Raw genomic sequence first — 26221 nt, 5'->3', positions numbered from 1 at the left:
AAGGTTTCACCTTACTAAATGAACCTCCCCTCGTGGAAATTTATTGGCCTGCTGTTTTTGAAAATTATTTAAACTTGCAGTTATTTCCGATGTCGAGCGTCTTCTGGGAGCTAGCGCCCCTCTGTTTCTGACAGACGCCTGATTATGTTTGAGGGGGATGTTTTGGAGAGGCCACAGGGCCGGAGGTAATTCATCTCAGACAGGCTCCTAGCTTTAGGAACATTTTAACTCTCACCTGTGGAAATATACACAGTGCTGCATAGCCTTGACAACTGGGTTAAGTCAATATGCTCGGGCAGGTCAGAGCTGGGACATATACTGCACACCATCTATGGCTGATTTACACCATACACTGGGACCAGAGCCAAATGAAATGAGTATTTTATCGGTTTTCTTTCTTTCACTGTTTGGGTTACAGTACCCCCCTCTTTTTTAGTTCCCTCAATCCATCGCTCTCCAGCCCTCTATTCTGTTCGAGACCGTGCTAGTTTTAATAGTGGTAATAATAGTCATAATTATAGCTTGCATTTACATTGCACCTCTCGATGCGTGGTCTCAGGCCAGCTCTTGTTATGGGGGTAAGCTCATTCAGCGCAGCCAATGTGTTCTGTAGCACCTGGGTGCTGTTTCAGCGGCACTGATTTTGAGCCCAGAACGCTCCCCGCACATTTGTTACCCCGTCATAACTGTCATCGCTATGCGTCTACCGAGATAGGCCTCCCACCCATCCACCCACCCACACACACACACACACACGCGCACACACACACACGCACACGCGCACACACACACACACACACACAACCACGCTCACCCCATATGGTCTGAATGAGTGCCCTTTATGGCATATTAAAAAGGATTGTGCGAGAATCTAATGTGCACAGTACTAATACTTGAATGGTGGAATAGAATATGAAGACATGTTGAACCATTAGTTTCTTGAACCCAGGCCCATCTCTAAAGTGTCCAAGGTGACGCTTTAGATAGGTGTTGAGATAAATGGGGACAAATCCCTTACACACCTTTCCTCCGCTCGTATCGTCCCTATAGCATATTCAATTATTTATTGTTCAGTACAGGGAGACTAACTATTGAAAGTGTCCCTTTTGATGGTGATGTGTCCCGGTACTGAAATATGTCCGGTCATCAGGCTATTGAAGTGGGGACGCTTTTGAAGAAACATCCATCTTGGATTCTCTCTCACTTTGAGACAATTGTCCAAACCACCCAGCGAAGACAGGAGACGGCCTGCCGGAAACTGACAACGAGCCAGGATGGACAGTCATGGGACCATGATTTACATCATGTCTGGCATTTTAGACCGTCTGACGGAGAAAGGAGAAAGTATCAGTCAGCTTTATTTGACTTTTCTCCACCCCTCCTCTCCTCTCCGACAGGGCCTGGAGACATCCTAGTGTGTCTGCATGCAAAGGTTCTCGCTCTCTCTCTCCCTCGCTCTGTCTTTTGTTGGACTGCTGCCAATTTACCGGTGCAGCCCATGACAAGGAGAGGATGGGAGACGGACGAGTCTCGTTCTGCTCTCTGAGCGAGGAGGTCAGTTGTCTGCACCCCTATTACCCCCCCAATGCCAATTTGTGAATCAGCTTGTGATAATGGCATGATCATAATGAAATGGGGAGCGGTAGCTAACAGCACTGCTGACCTTTCAGTAGAAGCGACGGTAACCCCCCCCCCCCCCCCCCCAACTCCGTAATAAGGTCTGTTGAGTAAGCAACTTACAAGCCAAGGTTATCGGCCTCAGAAAATTTAAAAGGATGTTCTGTATGAGATTTCACAAGTCAATAAACTTCCCCGAGTGGAGTGTGTTGCCTGCCGCTGTTTCGGGCGGCCCGTTATGCTGATGCTGGGGCGGTTTTAGGAGGGCGGGTGGCGCCGGATCCCCGCAGACATTCGTAACGCATCAGATAGAGGAGCATCAATCTTTCGCGAAGTGAATTTAACACGGCCGGAGGCAACGAGGAAAACGAGAGCGGTTAAATGTTTTTTATTTATTCCCCACTCAATTCCTTTTGGGAGGGTTGGAAGGACACAATGGATATGGAAACATTCATACCCCACCTCTGTCTTTTAGCCGGCCCCGATTTCATTGCTGGCTTTAGTGATTCTCTGCCTTTTTCATATGCCATAACAGGGCAGTCAGTATGATATTTTATACAGTTCTCACCAACTCCTCACAGACATAGTAACCAGGATATTAACCAATCACAACATACTAGAGACCCTTATAGAGAGAGTAGAGGAGAATAAGGGAGACTGGTGTCTGTAAGAGAATGAGCTAGGCAGCCTGTATTGGGTTTGTGCTTTGTTTTTGAATTATCCCTGTCTCCGTGTAAGAGTCCTTCTCTCCGGTGTTGTTCATAATAAGTTGTGACGTCTCTTCAAAGTTCCAGCTAACTTGTGTTTGACCTTCATTCTGCCGTTTAGTTAACACTCCTTCCCTTCGTTTGGGAGCCAAAGAGTTCAAAATGGAGTGCTGCGTAGGCCCCAACGCTCTCCTCTCTCTCTCATGGTCCTTCCCTGTTCCCCACGGTGCTTCAAAGTGCTCCTCTCTCTCTCTCTCTCTCTCTCTCTCTCTCTCTCTCTCTCTCTCTCTCTCTCTCTCTCTCTCTCTCTCTCTCTCTCTCTCTCTCTCTCTCTCTCTCTCTCTCTCTCTCTCTCTCATCACAAGCGAGAGAAGGCTCCTCAGGAGTTGTTTTTCCTCCACATAAATAAAACATGTACGGGTTTTCTTCTTCAACCCCGGCCCACGCTGAGGAGGAGAGCAGCTACCTGGTGCAAACAAGCATTCTGCAAATGACAGTGATTTTCACATAAATCTTCTTCTTGTGTGTGTGTGTGTTCTTGCAGGTGTGCGTGCATACTTTGTGTGTGCACACACGTGGAGGAGGAGGTGAGGCTGAGAAGCGATTATCAATCTTCATTTTGTAATTTATGAAGGCCGGTTGTCAGGCATCCAGCAGCGTCTGAAACAATTCATTCTAGCGTGCTATGGGGGGAACCCGAGGGTATCTGTGCCTCCTGTCACCCTCTCCTCTCAGCCGCTGCTACTGCTGCTGTCAGCTCTTCCTGCCTGCTCCTCCGCAGCCTGCCCAGGGGCGTTAGAGACCCACCGAGGATTAACCCCTCGCCACCCACGGCAGGTGCTGAGGCAGCCGAGGCAGTCGGGCATCCACACTCATTAAGGAAGAGGCGAGAGGGCAATGGGTACAGAGCGGAGCGGCGACAAACGACGGGGGAAACAAGTCCCCCACCACGGAGGCGACAACACAGCGGAACACTGTCACAGGAGGAGGCTCACCGTTCCTGGTCTCAGTCCCTCTTCCTTCTATCCTCATCTCTAGTCCCCCCCCCTTTCCCCAGGCTTCTCTCTCTCTCTGCTCCCTGTCTCTCAGCCAGTCAGCACGGCCCTACCTGGGAGGGCAGAGCTGGGTACTGCACGCCGGCTATGTGCTACGATAGTGCTGCAGTACACCATGGACAGCTGGTCCTGATCATTGTTTTACCCTGCATGTCCCACGCTCTCAGGAGATGGCATCAATTGGCCATTTGCCCTGTAACAGTGGGATCCTTGCTCTCTCTCTGGCTCTTTTGACCAGGGTTGATGGATGCTCATTGCACCGTCTAATTGTTCATGATGCCTGGGAACAGACAGACAATAAAACATGCTATGTGCCTACAGTACATAAGGACATGCTCATGGCTCAGCACTAGGAGTCGGTGGAGAAGACAGACTTTTCAGGTTTGAGGTTTTGAACTCTTGTGTCGAGTTAAAGTATTAGGCCCTCTTTAGTGGGCATAACTACTTCTAGCTACTTCAGATGTTCTCACGCCCAACTCTTTTTGAATGAAGAGGGTGCTAAATACAGCATGAGTGAGAGCTTTCAAATCTCGCTAAGTGCAATTACTGCTGGTTTCAACATTGCAGTTTAGATCAAACGTAATTAGCCAGTGCCTGGACATAGCATAGGGCTTCGGACCAGTCCAGTTCTTCAATTCTTAATCATTAAAGAGCAACTGCCCCTAAAAAGTAACTAATCCCTTTGAAAATGGACTACAGTATGTGATAATATATGAGTCGGAAACATTTATTCAAGTGTCAAAATTGACTACAAATAGCATAAAATTGTTCATAAAGTCAGTCCCGTCTAAAACAGAGTTTTGCGACCTCTGTGCATCACAACAAGTGAATAAAGGTTGGGTTTGGATTAAAATTGTGTCAATAAATCATGCCCCCTTTTTTCCAAGCTCTACGTGCAAATCGCCCACTTTGCTTCCCTTCATTGAATGGGTTCCGTTTGTTAGGAGTGTGTATTGGAGGCGAAGTCAGGTGCAGGAGAGCAGAGTGTAGTGAACAGGCCCACGTTTTATTCCGGTCCAAAATGACAGCACAAAGTAACATAAAATGTGTCCAAACACAGAACATAGACAAAAAGTAATGTGCGTAACAATATCCACTATTCCAAAATACACGTAACACAAACAATCTTACACAAAGACATGATGGGGAACAGAGGAATAAATACAGTACATATGGTGTGAGTGGGGAATGAAAACTAGGTGTGAAGGGAACAAGACAAAACAAATGGATACATGAAAAATGGAGCGGCGAGGGCTAGGAAGCCGGTGACGTCGACCACCGAACGCCGCCCGAACAAGGAGAGGAGCCGACTTCGGAGGATGTCGTGACATCGTTGTTTCATCGCCCCCCAACTCGTTCAAAGGACAGCAGGCTGAAAAGCCCTATACGGGTTGACCAAATCTCCACAGCCGAAGTTATATAGTTTGGATGCCCTGCCGAAGGACCCTAGTATTTAAAAAAATATATATATATTATTTCACCTTTATTTAACCAGGTAGGCTAGTTGAGAACAAGTTCTCATTTACAACTGTGACCTGGTCAAGATGAAGCAAAGCAGTGCAAAACAAACAACAACACAGAGTTACACATGGATTAAACAAGCGTACAGTCAATAACACAATAGAACAAAAAGAAAGTCTATATACAGTTCATGCAAATGGCGTGAGGAAGTAAGGCAATAAATAGGCCATAGTAGCAATTAATTCAAATTTAGCAAATTAACACTGGAGTGATAGATGTGCAGATGATGATGTGCAAGTAGAAATACTGGTGTGTAAAAGAGCAGAAAGTAAATAAAAACAATATGGGGATGAGGTAGGTAGAGTGGATGGGCCTTTTACAGATGTGCTATGAACAGCTGCAGTGATTGGTTAGCTGCTCGGATAGCTGATGTTTACAGTTAGTGAGGGAAATATAAGTCTCCAGCTTCAGCGATTTTTGCAATTCGTTCCAGTCGTTGGTAGCAGAGAACTGGAAGGAAAGGCAGCCAAAGGAGGTGTTGGCTTTGGGGACGATCATTGAGATATACCTGCTGGAGCACGTGCTACGGGTGGGTGTTATTATCATGACCAGTGAGCTGAGATAAGGCAGAGCTTTACCTAGCAAAGACTTATAGATGACCCGGCGACGAATATGTAGCGAGGGCCAGCCGATTAGAGCATACGGGTCACAGTGGTGGGTGGTATATGGGGCTTTGGTGACAAAACGGATGTCACTGTGATAGACTGCCTCCAATTTGCTGAGTAAAGTGTTGGAGGCTATTTTGTAAATGACATCGCCGAAGTCGAGGATCGGTAGGATAATCAGTTTTACTAGGGTATTGGTGTGCAACGACCAGACCTCTCTGGTATAACTTAGCTAACGACATTAGATAACGCTATTGCTGTTTATGTAGGCAGCTCTTTTGAGGCAGGCTGGCTAATGTTTTAGTTAACGTTAGCATAGATAATTAGCTAGCTAGCGCATTACAACTTAGTTAGGTCGTAGCTTATACACGTTTATTGTGTATTGTCTACATACTGCTGGTTATGTGGCGTTATTTGTTAATGCTAGCCAAGGCAGGCCGGCTAGCTAACATTAGCTAACTACAAGTTGGATTTGCAAGTTCATTCGTAGCTCATACAAGTGTATTCTGTATTGTCATGGATGCTGCTATGGGGGTAGCTAATGTAACAGATGTGATCGTTCTTAGTAACTGTCTTGCATCGTGTTGATAAAGAAAGGAATACGCAGCCAAAGGTCTCAGTTGATTGGTGTTTATTCTGACAATAGACACAAGGAAGCACATTAGATGTGCAGGACAACAGTATGTTGATGGCTGTAGATTCATGATTTGTCTGTTAGAATGGAAATAACTGTGAATTAGCAGGGAGCTAATGCAACCATTACAATTAGAGCATGCTAGCTAGCTGAGTGTTCAAATCTGTCATCAAGGCAAAGGGTGGCTACTTTGAAGAATCTCAAATATAAAATATATTTTGATTTGTTTAACACCTTTTTGGTTACTACATGGTTCCATATATGTTATTTCTCCCCCTATCTGCAAGCATGACTACTGGCATGACAATTTATTGACATGTAAATTCAAACAACCAGTAGGAATGGGGTGGCAGGTTTGCCTAGTGGTTAGAGTGTTGGACTAGCAACCAGAAGGTTGCAAGTTCAAACCCCCGAGCTGACAAGGTACAAATCTGTCAGGCCGTCTTTGAAAATAAGAATTTGCTCTTAACTGACTTGCCTAGTTAAATAAAATAAAAAATACATAAACCATGATAAACAATATTTTCTGGTCTGATGAAACCAAGATTGAACTCTTTGGCCTGAATGCCAAGCTTCACGTCTGGAGGAAACCTGGCACCATCCCTATGGTGAAGCATGGTGGTGGCAGCGTCATACTGTGGGGATGGTTTTCAGTGGCAGGGACTGGGAGACTCGTCAGGATCGAAGCAAAGATGAACGGAACAATGCCCAGAGAGATCCTTGATGAAAACCTGCTCACGAGCACTCAGAACCTCAGATTCGGGCGAAGTTTCACCTTCCAACAGGACAACGACCCTAAGCACACAGCGAAGCCAATACAGGAGTGGCTTTGGGACAAGTCTCAGAATGTCCTATAGTGGCCCATCCAGAGTCCGGACTTGAGCCCGATCGAACATTTCTGGACAGACCTGAAAATAACTGTGCAGCAACGCACCCCATCCAACCTGACAGAGCTTGAGAGGATCTGCAGAGAAGAATGGGAGAAACTCCCCAAAGACAGGTGTGACAAGCTTGTACCATCATACCCAAGAAGACTTGAGGCTGTAATCGCTGCCAAATGTGCTTCAGCAAAGTACTGAGTAAAGGGTCTGAATAGTTATGTTAATGTAATATTTCAGTTGAACTTCTTTTCTAAATGAGCAAAAACATATGAAAACCTGTTTTTGCTTTGTCATTATGGGGTATTGTGTGTAGATTGATGAGGGGGGCTGTAAACGTAACAAAATGTGGTGAAAGTCCAGAGGTCTGAATACTTTCCGAATGCACTGTTTGTTTGTCAGATATCACCTATTCTAACTGCCATTGGTAATAGAACAGTGAATGTGTATGCGTTCACAGATGCAGCTATGGAGCCAACACTTGGAGACTTGCTAGACGATGTGATAGAGGCCTGACCGACAGACAGGCTTGACACTGACGTCTCTGAATGGAGAGAGACCTGGCGCTCAGCACATCCACAATGTGGGACTGAAGGTATTTGCTAATTATACAGTACAGCAGGAATGTCCAGCATTTGCAACACCCTTTTCATTCCCATGCGTCACTGAATGCAACAATTCTGCCTATTTTTACAGATGCAGAGGACTGGAGATGCTTCTGCCAGGCGCCAGCCTCGGTCGTTTGATGGGGAGACTATAATTGGGCAGGTTTGGTCTTACCTGTTCAGACTTCAACATTAGTACCCGTTTGTGTGTCGCGTTACATATCGTAACCGCCGTTGGTAATAGAACGGGGAGTGTATATGTGTTCACAGAAACATGTATGGAGACGGCACATGGGGACTTGCAAGACGACGTGATGAAGTCCAGATTGACAGACGGGCTTGATACTGAGGCCAGGCAACTCTGCATTACATTTTTACTGGAGTCAACTTTTACTTTTATTGTCTTTTTTCATTGTTGAGTTGAATGGTGCCAGTCAATATGGGGAGGGAGTAACCCTCCTGTTCTATACGGGACAACACACAGGAAGGTATGACCACTCTGACATGTTTGCCAAGGGAGCCCCATTAACCACAGACAAAATGCAGATAGGCAGAGTATCTGCAATGGTTGGGAATGACAATGAAGGGTGAAAGGAGCACCTTGCTAGATTAAAAGAACACCATTTCTATAGAAACAGTGCAAAGGGTTGTTTATTCTACATGGACCTGTTAAAACACTTAGTTTAGAATATCTACATGAATTCAGCCATCACATCTTCTCATATTACTCTGCCCTTTGTATCTCAGTTGGTAGAGCATGGCGCTTATAACGCCAGGGTAGTGGGTTTGATTCCCGGGACCACACATCCATAAAATGTATGCTTGCATGACTGTAAGTAGCTTTGGATAAAAGTGTCTCCTAAATGGCTTATATTATATGATATATTATTTCATCTACTGACCTTTTCAAAGCTTCCTCCGGCATCTCAGCATACATCTGAGACTTGACCTGTAGTTATTGACCTCAACCTGCAGGAGGTTTGTTTGTTGTCATTGAGTTGGGGGGAAACCGCTGCGGTCAAGGTTCTGACAGATGGGTGTGTCTTGGTGGTGGCAAGGACACACCCAAGAAACACTCAAGTCAAACCACACCCCCAAGCCAGGTCATGTTTGGCTCCTGTCATGGCCGCCAGCATTTCTTGAGGAGCAAGCCAAAAGAAGAGGCCAAATCAGCTGTTGCAGTTCCCCTTCAATAGACCTAAATGTCCAAATCTAAAAAATGTTACATCCACACTCACTCTTTCCAAGTGCTCCATCTTTCCCCCTCCCTTTCTCTTTATCAGTGAATTAAAGATTGAGATGTACTTTTGAGGACTGGAGACAGACCGACGGGGCCAATGTGGCCTGGAGATGTTTTTTCAAAGAGAGAAATCTGTTCGTTTGGTTTGACAACCTTTCTGTGTGGTAAAGGATTCACTGTTATAAGGTAACTCTGTGGTTCCCTGGTTGGTTCCCATGTTTTATTGGCAAACTGGACTGATTTGTGGAGCAATAGCCCTGGGCTTCTGGCCGGCAGGCTGCCGCTGGGGGGGGACACTGGCCTCTGAGTCCCACTAGGTCCTTGGTAAGGTCCATATGCAGTCAGCCTGCCTGCCTTGCAGCCTTTCGTCCACTGCTCCGACTCCCTTAGTCCTCCCCCTGGAACCCTTGGCACTGAGCAGTGGTTCCACTGAGGGAGGCTGTTCTCTGTTCTCCCCCCTCAGCTCAGCCAAAGCCTCCGGCCTATCTCCTGCGGTTTCCTGGTCAATTTGTTGGTCGACCTGCCAGGAGAAGAATGTAAATCCTCATCGAAGGAAATGAGAGGAGAGGAACCCGACTGCTGGCAATGTAAGGCCAGAATATACCTACCTCTCCGTCTCCTAGTGTGTGGAGAGAAACCCAGCGGCAGCTTCTATCTTCAAGACCTGTACAGGATAGAGGATAGCACTCATCTGGATCTGAGTGTGTGTGAAGGGGTCCATGCATTTAGTGTGTGTGTGTGTGTGTGTGTGTGTGTGTGTGTGTGTGTGTGTGTGTGTGTGTGTGTGTGTGTGTGTGTGTGTGTGTGTGTGTGTGTGTGTGTGTGTGTGTGTGTGTGTGTGTGTGTGTGTGTGTGTGTGTGTGTGTGTGTGTGTGTGTGTGTGTGTGTATCCTCTGGCCACAAAAGTGTTGTACTTTTTAGGGCTCCAGCTGCCTGTCTCTGTCACCTCTCCCTTCCCTTCACAGCAGCTTCACCCGCGATTCAGGCACCATTCCCCTTCACTGCTCATCAACCCACTAATTTATAGGCGGGCATAAAAAGCCTGCCTTGTCTCTCTGGAACTGCCTCTGCATAGCAATAGCATGACAAAATAGGACACTGTTAAATGATGCTGTTAAACATGTAAAGGACTTTTCGGGTGTGTCTCAGTGTTTTAACTCTCTTCTTTTACTCACACAACGGCACTACTGCGTCCACACACACACACACACACACACACACACACACACACACACACACACACACACACACACACACACACACACACACACACACACACACACACACACACACACACACACACACACACACACACACACACACACACACACACACACACACACACACACAGGTACACATTTTGTGTTATTAATGACTGGTCATCTGGAGATGATCTGATACCTCCTGAATTTGGCTATACACTCTAGAGACTTTTGAGGTAAATTCAAAATTCAGGCTGTGTTTAAAGCAGCAGTTCAACCAATAACAAAGTGGCCACCCTGCCACTCCTGGTAAACAGCTGAGGGAATGGGCTGGAGAAATGGAACCACTCTCAATTTCATGGACAGGGCTATGGATACAAGGACTGACCGTTCATGATATCAATTGCATTGTTTGTAAACAATGGAGTTAAACAAGCTTATATTTTGGATTCTGATAAGGAACGACAGTCAATGAGGCATTTCTAAGTTATAATCTTCAGTGGGCATGTATCATTAATTTAAAAGTAAAAAAAAATGGATGTAACAATCTCCGTTTGCCTCTTCAAAGATGGATGACTTTAATGTTGGATTAGTGGTCGACCATGGTGTGATGCCTGCTGTAAACTACGGAGTTCAGACCAGCTTCAAGGACAATATTATACACGCAAGATCAAAGTGGTAGCATGGAGAGACTTGAATCTGAATGTCTCTATCCAAATACCTGTTTTTGTACTGTCAGCACTTTTGAGAAATCTCAAATGAATTTTTGGTCAAATGTAGTACCTTGTTTTAGTACCTCACCCAGAGTCTTGCATCTTGAGAATCCTAAAATATGAAGACATGGATAAAAGGCACTTTTTATAATCAACATTTTGTCCTTAAGCGGTCTTTTCTTTTTAAGAGACAGTTTTCATTATTCATAAGTGTTCTTGAGGTGTAACAGAGCTGATTTCTTCTAAGGGGCCTGATAGGAGTCAGATGAAGCCTGCAGAATTGATTAGATAAGCTTGGGGAATTATCATGTTGGCCACGTATTCCTGGAAAATATTCCTCTAAAATATCTTCCACTGCGAAAGCCTTAATGCCGTGTGTTAGGGTGGATGTGTGTTTTTACAAGTAACCTAGGCCTACTCTTCATCCACATGTTTATGGAAGTTGTCTTTTTGAAGTTTTCAATGCATATAGGTATAAAAGGTATATCTCACTGGTCACCCCCAAAGCCAATTCCTCCTTTGGTCGCCTTTCCTTTCAGTTCTCTGTTGCCAATGACTGGAACGAACTGCAAACATCTCTGAAGCTGGAGACTCATATCTCCCTCACTAGCTTTAAGCACCAGCTGTCAGAGCAGCTCACAGATCACTGCACCTGTACATAGCCCATCTGTAAACAGCCTATCCAACTACCTCATCCCCATACTGTATTTATTTATCTTGCTCCTTTGCACCCCAGTATCTCTACTTGCACCTTCATCTTCTGCACATCTGCACAGTGTTTATATGCTATATTGTAATTACTTCGCCACCATGGCCTATTTATTGCCTTAACTCCCTTATCTTACCACATTTGCACTCACTGTATATAGAATTTTTGTTTTCTTTGTTCTACTGTATAATTGAATGTATGTTTTGTTTATTCCATGTGTAACTCTGTGTTGTTGTATTGTGGCGAATTGCTACGCTTTATCTTGGCCAGGTCGCAGTTACAAATGAGAACTTGTTCTCAACTAGCCTACCTGGTTAAATAAAGGTGAAATAAAGAAAATATTTAAAAAATATAGGGGCTGTCAGTTACATTACCGGAATGACAGACTACTTTGCATCTTAAATGTTGCCTGGCAATTAGGACTTTTCATCATTATTAACTTGATGTTGAAGTCAAAATCTCTCATGTTCTACTGTAAATAATTCTGAATGATTAAGTTAATGAAGTTAAAGCAGATTTGTCGGTTTTAACTGATGTTAGATGAGATGGTGGATTAATACTTTGGTCCACATAGACTTGGCCGGTGTGTGGGTATGTCCACATAGAACACTTTGTCTCCTGCTTAATATTTAATGATATCTACCTGTTGTAGAGCGTTTAATGAGCCGAGGGCGAGAAAAAGTAATTTATCATGCAAAGTTTTCAAAGGAAATGCTAATTCAAATACACACACACACACACACACACACACACACACACACACACACACACACACACACACACACACACACACACACACACACACACACACACACACACACACACACACACACACACACACACACACACACACACACACACACACACACACACACACACACACACACACACACACACACATACTCTTTACCCACATATTTTCCTCAAATAGCATAGCATCAGCCACACTGCATTTCCAACACATTGAATATTTTAGCCTTAGTAAAAAAATGTTTTAACTTAAGTGAAGAACAGGATCACGGGGTCAGCTTTAAATAAACTTTCCCCGACTCTGTTCTGTTGGCTGTTCGCGGCTCTGCCTGGCTCTGCCTGGCTCTGCCTGGCTCTGCCTGGCTCTGCCTGGCTCTGCTTGGCTCTGCCTGGCTCTGCTTGGCTCTGCCTGGCTCTGCCTGGCTCTGCCTGGCTCTGCTTGGCTCTGCCTGGCTCTGCCTGGCTCTGCTTGGCTCTGCCTGGCTCTGCCTAGCTCTGCTTGGCTCTGCCTGGCTCTGCCTGGCTCTGCTTGGCTCTGCTTTATCCCACCAGAATACTAATGGCAGGGGAAAATTACTAGAGGAGGATGAAGAGAGAGAGATGGAGAAAGAGAGAAAGGGTAGGATGGAGAGCGAGCGAGAAAGAGAAAGCAAGGGTGGATGGAGAGAGGGAGAAAAGAGAGAGAGAGAGAGAGAGACATGGATCCCTGCCACTGCTAACAGAACAGGGCCACCGGGGCCAGGGCAAAAGTAAGAGACTGACAATCGTCAGGTGATTTGTGGGTGGACCGGGAGGCTAGGTAGACCTACAAAATGAATAACGGCCAACCCAAAACCACGCCATAAGGCTCAATGGTTTGTGATTTGCAAGTTGATAAGACAAGAAGATGAATAAGGCTGCATGATAACGGCTGGCTGCAGCTCGGCTGGGAAGATGGTAATGATGTGATATTGCTGTAGGAGCAGTTCAGGAGGAGAGAGAGAGAGCCGCGGTGGAGGAGGGCGTGAGAGAGACAGAAAGGCTGCAGAAGGGGAAGAAACTCACTCTATCCCAATTGGCCCTGAGGATATGGAGAGTTAGAAATATGAGAATGCAGTTATCATTTTAATTAGATATAAAGTAATTTTATATTTATATCATTTTTTTGCTGAAATGAGGACTTCAAAGAACATATTTTGCAGTATTCAGCTCCGTCGTAATTCCTGAGTGACAGTTTTGGTTAATTTGCTCGTTTTTTTTCCCCCCCAGAGGAAATGCAGATTGCTCCTGTGGTTGCTCTCAGGTATATCACTCAGGCGGGGGTGTGTTGTCCTAACAAACTGCTGCATTCATCATCATGTGCTCTGTCAACGGCGGAGCAACCAACAGTTGAACTGTATCTGATTATCATAGTACACCTGTCATTGTTTCGGAATACTTTCCACGGTGATGTTCCTACTCATTTTGAAGTACTCTAACGTAAGACAAATACATACATAATATTGGCTTGTCTATCTCTGTTCAATGCCCATACGTACAGTAGAGAGGCTTGATCGAAACTGATATCCATTCATTGTAGTCAGACACATGGCAGGACAAACTATCAACATCCTAACTCACTTCCTGGTTCTGTTCCGTCAACACAACGGTCACACTTCCCCCAAAAAGACAGGAAACAGCTGCAAAAATAATTCCTTATTCGCGAATAACAGTAATTTACTTGTGACAGTCAGTCTTTGTAGATGCTGTCAGACCTATTTCTCTCACTTCAGTTTGATCTTCGAAGCTGAAGACATCTTGTGTTTACACCTGAAGAAAAACATCCGTTTCGTATCGCAGCTCATTGCATTGCTTTGTCATACTCCACTGGCAGCAGTCACATGGTACACTGTCACTTGGACAGAACACACACACACACACTGTCACTTGCACAAAACACATGCACACGGTCACTTGACTCCCCGGCTTCCGATTACCACTTATGATGGAATTAGATGTTGATGAAATCATTTTCTGCTTTTGAGTATACAAATTAGGCGTGTAGTATGAGACCTGACAAGTTTCTCTGCCAGACGGAAACAAAGGTGGAAAATCGTCCGTGTGTGGTGCTGCTGTGTGTCTATTTGTGTATACTTGTCAAGCCAGTCCACACATCCTAAAGATGCCTCATATAAAAACACAGAGAAAGGCACATTCTGCCAAGGCTGCTGAGCTCACTCAAAACAACTGAACCCATTTTAATGGCATCGTTTTTGGGGGATGGGTACTGGCTAATGCAATATTCTCCCCATTTGTATTTTAATTTGAGCCACTCTACTTAATTATTTCAGCTGGTTTGGTAACGAGCGGCAGCACATTTGCATAGGTCGCAATTAAATGATTGAACATGAGGACATAACTCTTGCGTCAGAGTGTTAACTTTTGTTGGAGGTCACAGCAGCTCCCCAACGGGTCCTTAATGAGTTAATAACGGCTATTAAACCCTGATTAAAAGGCCAGAGAAGGGTGACAGAAACGGGTTAATAGTGCAAGCGCTCTGAATGTTTTTATCCAATGCATAACAAAGATTACACAGTCAAGCAACAAAGTGTAGGCGGATGGTGGATGATTTCATGTGTTGTCGCGCCTTGCTTCTGACATTAATTACATGGTGACAAGTTGCATTTTGAAGATGGACCTTGACAATACAGTAGGTCGCTATTGACGGCTATCGGCGTTCTGCCTGAAGGGGCATTTCCTAAAGGGTAAAGATACTTTATGGGACATTTCTCCCTCCTTTCCCCCGCAAGTGCTGCTGTATCAGTAGTCGTGATGAAGGTCCTCATGTGGGGCCGTCTCTCTCTCTGTCTCCGTCTCTCTCTGACTGTCTCTCTCTCTGACCCCCCCCCCCCTCTGTGTGAGTAATATCTCAGTGTTACTGATCATTTTGATGGAGGGTGTTTGTCCAAAGTGGGATTGACACGCTCTCAGGGGTCATCAACTTGACACTGAGTGAATGAGGCACGTTAGTGACACGGACGTCGGTGGCACTGCCCCCCCCCAGAGTTTACACACATTATCTAAACGGCATGATAATGTAGCCAGATCTTAGGAGTAAACGGGGCGGTAAAAGCAACGATAAGTGATGGGAGAAGTGACAATGTCAATAGTCGTGATAATCATGTCCTCGCGGCAGGAAATCACGGAGCACATGTGCCTCGTCAGCCCCAACATGCCTTCAATATCCTCTAATAATCAAATGAAGTGGAGGAGAAAATCACTATCAATAGACCAGCTGATGATAAATATGAAATTGCAGTGAGGAGTGAATATGACTCTCCTGCCTGAAGAAGGCAGCAGATTACTAGGGGTAGAGGGGAAGAGCCCATTTGTATGTAAATGGAGGCTTGATTATATTTACTTGCTGGCACAGACAGGGCTGAGACTCAGTGTCTCTGAGAGAGAGAGACACACACACACACCAACACACACGTACCTGCAGGCTGCGAGTCTGTGCTCCAGCCAATAGAGGTGTATGCCCTATGATAGAGACAGTCTGTGTGTGTGTGCACTCTTGGTTCAGGCCTTGAGAGAGGAGCGAGAGAGACACACCCAGCTGTTAGCTCCAACAGAGCTCTGGCTGCTCTCTGCTCTCTAGAATATTCTAATTATCAACCTTCCTTATTATAGGTGCCATGTCAATGAGGGTGGGAAAACAAACTTCATGCAGCGAGGACCAATTTCTTCATCACATTTTTTGGAAACCTTTGCATGTGCCTGGGTTAATACCATAAATTGAATGTTGCTTTGGTTTCACTCGAAATACGCTATCATGTCCGTCGCCGCGGTGCTTAGCGAAATGTATTATTGTAATTTGCATAGGGCCTTTTTAGTGCCCATATCCTACAAAGGCTAGAAGAACAAAGAGCTCATGAGGGAGAAAATGGGACGGAGATGATCCGGCGCTGGCTTCAAATATGACGTCATGTCCCTAATGAAATCTTTTGACTGAAACCAAATAAATGGCAGAATTTATATCTGACACTTAATGGTTTGCATAGAAATTAGAGAGAGGCCCCCCGTCTCTCTCTCTCTCTCCTCTCTCTGTCGCTTGATGTCCCTGATTCATTTACAGGACTTTTGTTATGTTGCCATCGCCGAAAATAAATTACCAGGCGGCGATAGCAAGGAAGGGAGGGAGGGTAAAAAATGCAATTTAGAATTATTATTTCTTTGAAAAGATTAAATAAAATACCTAATTGCCAGAAAAGTCACTAAGCACAAGCTTGTGTGGTGTGGTGGCATTGAGGGGGTGGTATGGAGGGGGGAGCTCTGGCCACTTGATTTCCTATGAAAATTAATCGGCTATCAAGCAATCTTCATCTTGCTGAGGATGATTATAAAGTGCGGGGAGAGGGAAGGAGAGAATGCCCTTTGTGTAGGTGAAATGTGTCTGAGGCTGTCATCGTAATATACCTCAGTGAAATGAAGGTTAATTCTGATGTACAGCCTGCACTGCAGTCATTATCAACGAATCATGAAAATAAATTAAGCCACTGAAATAGATACGTCCTCCTCTGGCACGCGGCAGGGATCCTGTGAGGGATGGATGGCTGAACTTTACCGATTATTATTGGAAAATAGTGCCGGATTCAATTAACACACCTAAAAGACACCTTTATAGAGGGCAGCCATCATTTAAATGACAGCAGGGTGTAATTTTGCTTGTTATAAGTCACATTTTCAGAGTTTCATTTTCTGTATTTTATCCCTTTCCTCTCTTTTTCTCCCCTGTCTTTCCTCCTCCCTTCTTTTCATCATTATTCCAAGGGATTCCTGTAAAGAGGAAGAGTAAAGCGTTGCGCCCCACATTAAGATTTATGCCTATGATACGTAAGGGTTTAGGAATTCACCGATAGCCCGTAGATATTTTATCCAAACGCATCGCCATCTCTGCATTTACAAACATGATCCAATTAAGATATTGTAGTTTTACACGTGCACATATACATGATATTCCTTCTTTCACCCTATTCAATGTCCCTGTAATCCCCAATGGCACGTAGCGTATTGCTCGTGCATTGCATTGCCCTTAGTTCAGCTCTATACAAATGAAGCCTGAGGGGCATACAGATGCTATGTCTTTATGTAGATATTCCACCATCCCACCTTGAAAACCTGATTGAGAGCCCAATGAACTGGGTAAATGGTTAACCTCTCACCTTCCACAATGGAGAAGGAACCTGAAGCTTAATCCGAGCAGGCGTCTGACAAGCACCCGGGAACCCTGTGCGTCCGTATCAGGCTGACCCTCCCATGAACCTCCTTTATCTATTAATCTACACCTCTCTTTAACGGGCCCCGAATTAACACCCCGGCAGGGGCAGAGGGCTTCTGATTAACACACATCACCCCACTGTGTGTGCCTGCCTGCATGCTGCCGAAATAAAAGACTGCCCCCCCCCCTCTCTCTCTCTCTTTCATACACAGGCATGTAATGGACACACACGTGTGCACGCATGAACTCTTGCACACGCACACTTTGGAGATCACACACACATGCTCATGTATGTACACAAACATGCAGGGGCGCATACACACAGCCCTAGCAAGCTTTCTTGCCATGGATATTTCGGAAGTTTTATTGGTGCTATCTGAATAACCATGAATTTTGTGTGGAGGTATGAGAAAAATATAATTGTTACAGCTTGGTTCCTGCATTTCTGCTTGTCTATTGTTTCATTTGACATAAAAAAATATATATATTTTTTTTTGGTCCAAACAAAGTGAATGTTAAATATATTTATGTGGTTGTTTTATGGAAGACCGTGTTTAGCGGGAAAGCATTATGGAGAATGTGAAACTGGTGACAATATATCTTTATGAGGCATGAAATAATATGACTGCATATGAATTTGGTAGAATCCTGTATATTGAAAATTGCGTAATTAAAGCCGAAGAAGGATGCATGAAAAGAGGTGGATTTTAAATAGTTTCATTTAAAAGTTGCCAGTTGCTAAAAATCTAAAAGGAGAGCAATATAGAATAAAGCCCTATTCTGCTTTTCAGTCCATCGAGGAAAGTCAAATAAGATGAATTGTATTTGAGAGTAAAATGTAGTAATTTATACTGGTGTCATCTTTATTTAATTACACCCGTGGCAAGAAGTCATATCCTCTCTTCTTCCAAAGCCAAACACTACACAAATCTTCCCTTCCTCCATCTTTCTCTCTAGCCCATTTCCTCTCTCTCAATTCTCTAAAGTTTAAAGGAGCCTTCCACTATCATTATTAGTATTGAACTCATTTCTAAATTCAGAAATTGGCTAAGGATGATCATTCATTGTGGTGGATAGTAAAATCAATAGCTTTTGTGTCCGCTGGTGCTGAGGCGCTCTCTTTCTGTGCTGTGGGTTGGTGGAGTGTGTGCGTGTCTGTGAGCGTGTGAGAGTGTGTGTGTGAGCTTGTGTGTGTATGTGGAGCAGTGCAGAGTGTGTGTTGTGTGTGTGTGTGTGTGTGTGTGTGTGTGTGTGTGTGTGTGTGTGTGTGTGTGTGTGTGTGTGTGTGTGTGTGTGTGTGTGTGTGTGTGTGTGTGTGTGTGTGTGTGTGTGTGTGTGTGTGTGTGTGTGTGTGTGTGTGTGTGTGTGTGTGTGTGTGTGGAGCAGAGCGGAGCGGTGCAGACGGCTCTACAGTGATACCTGGGGGAGTGGGGCCACCTCTTGACGACACACACACACACACACATTCTCTCCGAGAGTCGGACATGCTGCGACTGCTGGTCCTCCCTCACACACACATACACACAAACACACACGGAGTCATGTGACGGAACGGGACGGCTAATTCCAACGAGAGCCAAATCAATCAAGTTCTTTTAATCACCACTCTGCTTTTATAGTGTGGCGTGGTAATAATGAAATTCTACGTAGGCCGATCCCCAAAGAAATGAAAACCCCCCTACACCATCACCACTACCCCCATGTGGATTTGAATGTGGCAGACACTCACTCAAGTCTGATGATTTTCATTTTTCAATTACATTATCTGATTAACTAATCAATTGCCAGTCTTATCAATAATTAATGTTTTTACTGATTATTAGAACTTAGGAGATAAAATGGCAACCACTTGTTTCCTTTTTAATATATTTAATGTGTCCCTCTGTACAGACTTGGCATTGATATATAAACACAAACACAAATCTTCTTCAAAGGAGACATCCTTCTTTACATTTTCCCCGTAGTTAACATTGTTATTAGAATATAAATACGGGATTGGTTTGATAGCCTTATACATATTGTATAATATTATATGATATCCGTACACTGTAGAGGTTATTATAATGTAGAAACTCTGACCCAATCTGAGCACATGATAGTAATCATAATGAGATATAAAAAAAAGAAAAATACAAATTAATACAGACATAACAAACCAAACAATACCACCACTACTACTTCTGGCTGCCATGGATTGGCTGCTGAGGCGAGGTCGTCAGTGGAGAGCTCAGAGGGGTGTCAAACGTGTGCCGTTCCTGGATCAATGTCTCACTCCGCTCCCCACAGCTGTACCTGTTGTTTCCCACACTGAGCCTTTGTCTGGGGCTCAAGACAGCAGCCAGCAACAACTGTTTACCGTCTGGCCCTCCAGCTGCCCGGCCGTGAACCCGTTACAACCCGTTTCACCTCACAGCGACGCCTCCGCCGCTCCGCTTTGATGCCTCTAATCGTGGGGTAAAAGTCTGGTGGGCTAGGCCGTGAGTCGACGTCTCCCTTTCTTCCACGCATGGTGGTGGAGGGGTGTTCACAGGGTTCCCGACCCAAGCCAGGGAAGGTCTCGCTGGGCCACGTTGTTGGCGCAGCACCGCCCTCCCTCCTCGGAGCTGATAATTAGAACCTGGCTCTCAGGTTACACACCTCAATGCTAGGAACTCAGACTGTACGAGAGACCCTGTATGAGGGAGAAGGTGTTGTGTTCACATATGAGTGTTGGTGTCATTCAAGAAAATCTAAGTTGATAGAGGTGGGTAAGCTGACAACGTCACTAAAACGACGTACACGCTTTAATGGGGCAGAGGTCCGTGTGTCGTTGTGATTCTGGATAGCCAGAAAGCTAGCACCAATGACAAGAACCTGCCATGTGGGGAATTGTACGTGGCTCGTTTCAGCTAGTTTTATCCTGTTATTGATACCATGTCTTGTTTTGAGGTGTTTTCACTGTTACGTTTAAGATAATTATGTCAAAAACCAACAACGGTAACAACGTATTTGAGAGACAAGGAGTGCTCATCGTGCAAATGTGTTTGTTTTCAATAAACATTGGAGAAGAAATATGGTTTACATGTTGTCAACAATGTTGTCTAAGACAACCCTGTTTTGCCCCATAGTTGTTTTTGTTGTTGTTTTGCCCCATAGTTGCGCATGCGTCGGTTTTGTTTCTAAACAACCAACCCGTCTATTGAATACTTGACTCTTCTGACTATTAGGGTCTCTGTTGTTCAGGTATTCTGGTTTGAGTTTAAATACTGTACTTCTGGCTGTTCGGTCGGTTCGATTGCTGCTTCATTCGGGTAGTCTTCGTTTGGTCACTGGAATCTACTGCAGTTCATTTTCCATAAATCTGAGAATGCCGTTGCGTCTGGGCTTACAAGTGGCCACCAGCAGCATTGACGAGAAAGAAAGCCCGTGTTAGAGGAGAAAACGGAGAGCGAGAGAGAGAGAGATACAGAGGGAAGGAAAGAGAGAGAGGAGGAGGGGTCTCTTTTCCATTTAGCAGAAACATCTGTCAGCACTCAGCCACTTGTGATGAGGAGAGAAGCTGGTATGCGGCGAGCCCAGCCCAGGAATCATTGGGGCCGGTGAACTTGGCACGACTGCCTTGTTTATTTGGCCTGACCCAGCGTTCGCTCCGAGGTTACGGACTTGCTCAGTGAAAGGGGCTTTTGTCCTGCAGGAGGAAAGTCTGTTACAAATATTTACCATGAGGGAATGCAAAGGCATGGCCCCACGCCAGCCAGACTGAGGAGCTATAAAGTTCACTGCACATTCTTGAGTTAGTCCCCTCTTTTAAAACCCTGGCTAAAACGGTACCCCTTTTCTATTAATGAGATTGCATGCTGTCACAGATTATTAACCAATCATTTACGGCGGTGTTTAACGCATCCTATTTGATTTCCTCCAGACCCAGATTTATTATATCATTCAATATCTGTAGTTAAAAAGAGGACTGCGTGTATATACACAGTACTGTATATTTTGTGACTCAACACGAACATGAGTGGAATTGTAATAGTCTTTTTGATTGTATGTGTTGAATCCAAGTCAGACTATTTGCCTCTTTGCCGTCTCCTTGTTGTACAAGACATTTTAAGATGTTGAAATGCTTTTTTACCTAAATAAATATGGAACACATCCCTATGTACTTCGTTCTTATTCCACTGGGCACCTGGTTAGGTCAGTGGTAACACGTGCAATTTCAAAAGGCTGCATAAATTCCCTGGGTTTTTTATGGTTTCCTCAGAAAATGCCACACTGGGTTTTAGCTTGAATAAATCTGCCTGTTATATATCCACCGTCAAGCACTCCTTTTTACCCTTGCAGCCGGACCTTGCGTACATCTTCACTCGAACATTGACATGCAACAAAGCTAATGGCGCCCGATACAGGAGGGCCTAATCTCGACTAACTGACAAGATTTCAATTGAGGAGACATCTTCCGCTGATTAGCTCCCACACCCACAATTATCCAACTGGGGTGTCAAGTAAGGTTTAACATCTCCACTGACTCTGCTCTCTGGAGACATCCGGGAAGAAATGCAATCGCTTTGAATAACTGACGCCTCTCCTCCTCTCTCCTCTCCTCCACACCGTACCGAGCGAGGCTGCCTGCCTGGCTCTCTCAGCTGCACCTTTTCCAGCCATTCAAGCTCCCTTCAAAATAAACCTTTCCAGTAAAAATGTAATTTTGTGCAAAATGAACTCACCGAGTCATTTTTTTTTCTCTCCCCCAGAATAATTTATTCAAATTGCTCTTAATTCAGGACAGGGGAGAAATCTGTAGACCAAGGGAGTGGGCCCTGGAATTCTGGATCTCTTTTTTTTCTTTGTGATAAAAAGTTTGTGTACCTTGCTGTCTCTCCATCCCTCCATCCTCCGGTTGGTTATCTGGTGGCTGGTAACCCTCGAGTCCATACACCTCATTAAAATTTGACTGATCTGAATATTTTTGCAAGTATGGTTTGATTGCCTCTCCGAGACATGTAACAGCCTGGTGTTATTTTAATCACAAGCACCCATCGGGCGACACACGACGCCAACGACATTGAACCACTCTACTTGACCCCATTTTACGTGCACGTTATTTTAGGGGGGGGGGGGCGTTTGGAGGAAAATAAACTTACCTGGCATGATGGACACCCTCGATAATTATACTCTTCTTTTATTTTCCCGACGCCAGAGCGACATCAGCTCGGCTTATACTTTCCCTCAATCACGAGATGTTTTTCACTCTAATGAAGTGTTTTCTTCCAGCGCCGGAACGAGGACACAAAGCAAGCTGATTAATAATTTACTGTTTAGTTTTACTAATTGATCTGTTTGGGGAGCAGGGATAAAAGTGGAGATGCATCCTCAGATCACAATGCTTTCATATGGCATTTATCCACAAGTCACAACAGGGTCCCACAAGATGAATAATGAAGCAAACAAGATCAAATAAGTATCACTGGGGACCAGCAAGAGCTCCCTGACAAATACCAGCAGAATTTACCTTGTTTTTTTTCTTCTCCAATTTGCTCACAACAAAGCAGAAGAAGAAGAGGAGGAGCAACAGAGAGGAGGAAGTTATTATGCTTCTAGCGTAATGCAGGGTTTTTACGAGGACTTTACTTTTTTTATACTTTACTTTATCGCCATACTTTTCGTTTCATTCCAAATCATATTTTCATGTACAGTACGTTGCCAAGAATTCATTTTGAGTTTGCCTACGCAGGTCGGAATTACAAACAGAGGTGTACGATTTTGTAGTAACATAACAGAAGCTATATTCTTTCACAGACTTTTTCTTCTTCTATCGGCTCTTGTGGCATCTAAACGAATCACATTACCATAAGATCAGGTGACATTTTCACTAATAGTCATACAGTTTATTGGACCACTTACAGTGCCATATGTTTCTGCATGTGTGGGATCTAGCTGTACGCTACACATCCCTACTATACAGTACATTAGCTCATTGCCCCTGTGTGCGTACTGTACTACCTACATGCTTCCCATGATAAACACTGACAATAGTTGGGGGATTTGGCCCAAGGTCAGACATTAAAATCCCTGACTGACGTGGATATTTGTACAGGGGACCCGTCCACATGCTTCCAGCTATGATTACCCACCTCTAAGCTATTCAATGTGCTAATTTCAGCCGGGAGGGGGGGGGCAGGGTGACAAGGGAGGGGGTACAGTAATATGAGCTTCTCTCTTCTCGCTCTCCTAGCAGTGTAACACCAGTGGGGATTACATTTGAAATGAGACAAATTTCCCTGCCATAAGACAAGGTCTTAAAAAACGAAGATGTGGAGACCTATTTTGTATTGGCGATATTGGTCTGCTCTTAAGTCTTGTTCATGCATGGATGGAAAGTAGTGTTTGTTATGTAGCTGCGTAGGGACATATTTACATGCCTATTCACGCGTAATTGTTTCATGGACATTCTGCGCAGGCTGATAGTGGCATTGAATGTTCATTTGCCACCTTACTTTTTATGATTATGGGTGTTTTCCTGTAAATAAGCACTAAGTGAGATAGTAATCCATCGAAGGCTCTGGGTCTGAAGTGCCGCACTGTAGATTCCCCTGTTCCAATGTTCCCATATTCCCATGTTACCATGTTCCCATGTTCCCGTATTCCTATGTTCCCATGTTCCCATATTCCCATGTTCCCATGTTCCCATATTCCCATGTTCCAATGTACCCATATTCCCATGTTCCCATGTTCCCGTATTCCCATGCTCTCAAATAAGCGCCTCCACTCCCAAAGGCATAGTATGTCATTATGTGTTAACTGTAAGTCGCTCTGGATAAAATCGTCTGCTGAATGGCCGAATCATTATCATATCACCAGGTAACATACAGTATATGTATATAGGAGCCCAGAGTGATTAGAGTTGATTGATTATTGGCATTAGTATATTATCTGCTTCCAGTCACGTTTTAGCCCTGTTTACATGCATATCCTACTACTTGTCACTTTTCATGTATACACGCACCTCAACCACTCCAGTACCACTGCACATTGAATAAGGTACTGGGCCAGGTTGCATAAAACATCATAACTTAATATCCCCCTAATTTTTCCCTTAAAGTTTCCTTATTAACTTTAAGTCGGTTGCACAAAACATTTTATGGCAACTTTCCCCTTAAAGTAAGCGATTTTTGCAGTTCGTTCCAGTCACAGGCAGCAGAGTACTGGAACGAAAGGCGACCAAATGAGGTGTTGGCTTTAGGGATGATCAGTGAGATACACCTGCTGGAGCGCGTGCTACGGATGGGTGTTGCCATCGTGACCAGTGAACTGAGATAAGGCGGAGCTTTACCTAGCATGGACTTGTAGATGACCTGGAGCCAGTGGGTCTGGCAACGAATATGTAGCGAGGGCCAGCCGACTAGAGCATACAAGTCGCAGTGGTGGGTGGTATAAGGTGCTTTAGTGACAAAACGGATGGCACTGTGATAGACTGCATCCAGTTTGCTGAGTAGAGTGTTGGAAGCCATTTTGTAGATGACATCGCCGAAGTCGAGGATTGGTAGGATAGTCAGTTTTACTAGGGTAAGCTTGGCGGCGTGAATGAAGGAGGCTTTGTTGCGGAATAGAAAGCCGACTCTTGATTTGATTTTCGATTGGAGATGTTTGATATGAGTCTGGAAGGAGAGTTTGCAGTCTAGCCAGACACCTAGGTACTTATAGATGTCCACATATTCAAGGTCGGAACCATCCAGGGTGGTGATGCTAGTCGGGCATGCGGGTGCAGGCAGCGATCGGTTGAAAAGCATGCATTTGGTTTTACTAGCGTTTAGGAACAGTTGGAGGCCACGGAAGGAGTGCTGTATGGCATTGAAGCTCGTTTGGAGGTTAGATAGCACAGTGTCCAATGACGGGCCGAAAGTATATAGAATGGTGTCGTCTGCGTAGAGGTGAATCAGGGAATCGCCCGCAGCAAGAGCAACATCATTGATATATACAGAGAAAATAGTCTGCCCGAGAATTGAACCCTGTGGCACCCCCATAGAGACTGCCAGAGGACCGGACAGCATGCCCTCCGATTTGACACACTGAACTCTGTCTGAACTCAGTCTGAACTCTGTCGGCTTAATTGTCACGCCCTGACCTTAGTATTCTTTGTTGTCTTTATATCTATGTTATGTTGTTGCACGTTAGCACATTGTTTATACAGCGGTCACGTTCGTCTTATTCATTTTTTTTGTTTTGTTTAAGTGTTCTTCGTGTTCTTCATTAAATAAAGAAGAATGTATTCTAACCATGGTCTACTCCATACGACGATCGTGACAGAATAACCCACCAACAATGGACCAAGCAGTGTGGTAACGGACAGCAGCAGCAATCAAAGGACTTCTGGACTTGGGAGGAGATTCTGGACGGCAAAGGATCCTGGGCACAGCCAGGGGAATATCGCCGTCCCAAAGCAGAGCTGGAGGCAGCGAAAGCAGAGAGGCGTCGGTATGAGGAGGCAGCACGGCGACGTGGCTGGAAGCCCGAGTGGCAGCCCCAAACATTTCTTGGGGGAGGGCACACGGGGAGTGTGGCAAAGTCAGGTAGGAGACCTGCGCCAGCTCCCTGTGCTTACCATGGAGAGAGAGGGCGTTGTACCGGGCAGACACTGTGTTATGCGGTGGAGCGCACGGTGTCCCCGGTGCGTGTGCATAGACCGGTGCGGTACATTTCAGCTCCCCGTATCGGCCGGGCATCGAGCAAGGTGCCATGAAGCCGGCTCTACGCATCTGGTCTCCAGTGCGTC

This window comes from Oncorhynchus gorbuscha, linkage group LG14 (assembly GCF_021184085.1).
Source record: "Oncorhynchus gorbuscha isolate QuinsamMale2020 ecotype Even-year linkage group LG14, OgorEven_v1.0, whole genome shotgun sequence".
Taxonomy (NCBI): Eukaryota; Metazoa; Chordata; class Actinopteri; order Salmoniformes; family Salmonidae; genus Oncorhynchus; species Oncorhynchus gorbuscha.
Note: the sequence above shows the minus strand (reverse complement) of the source record.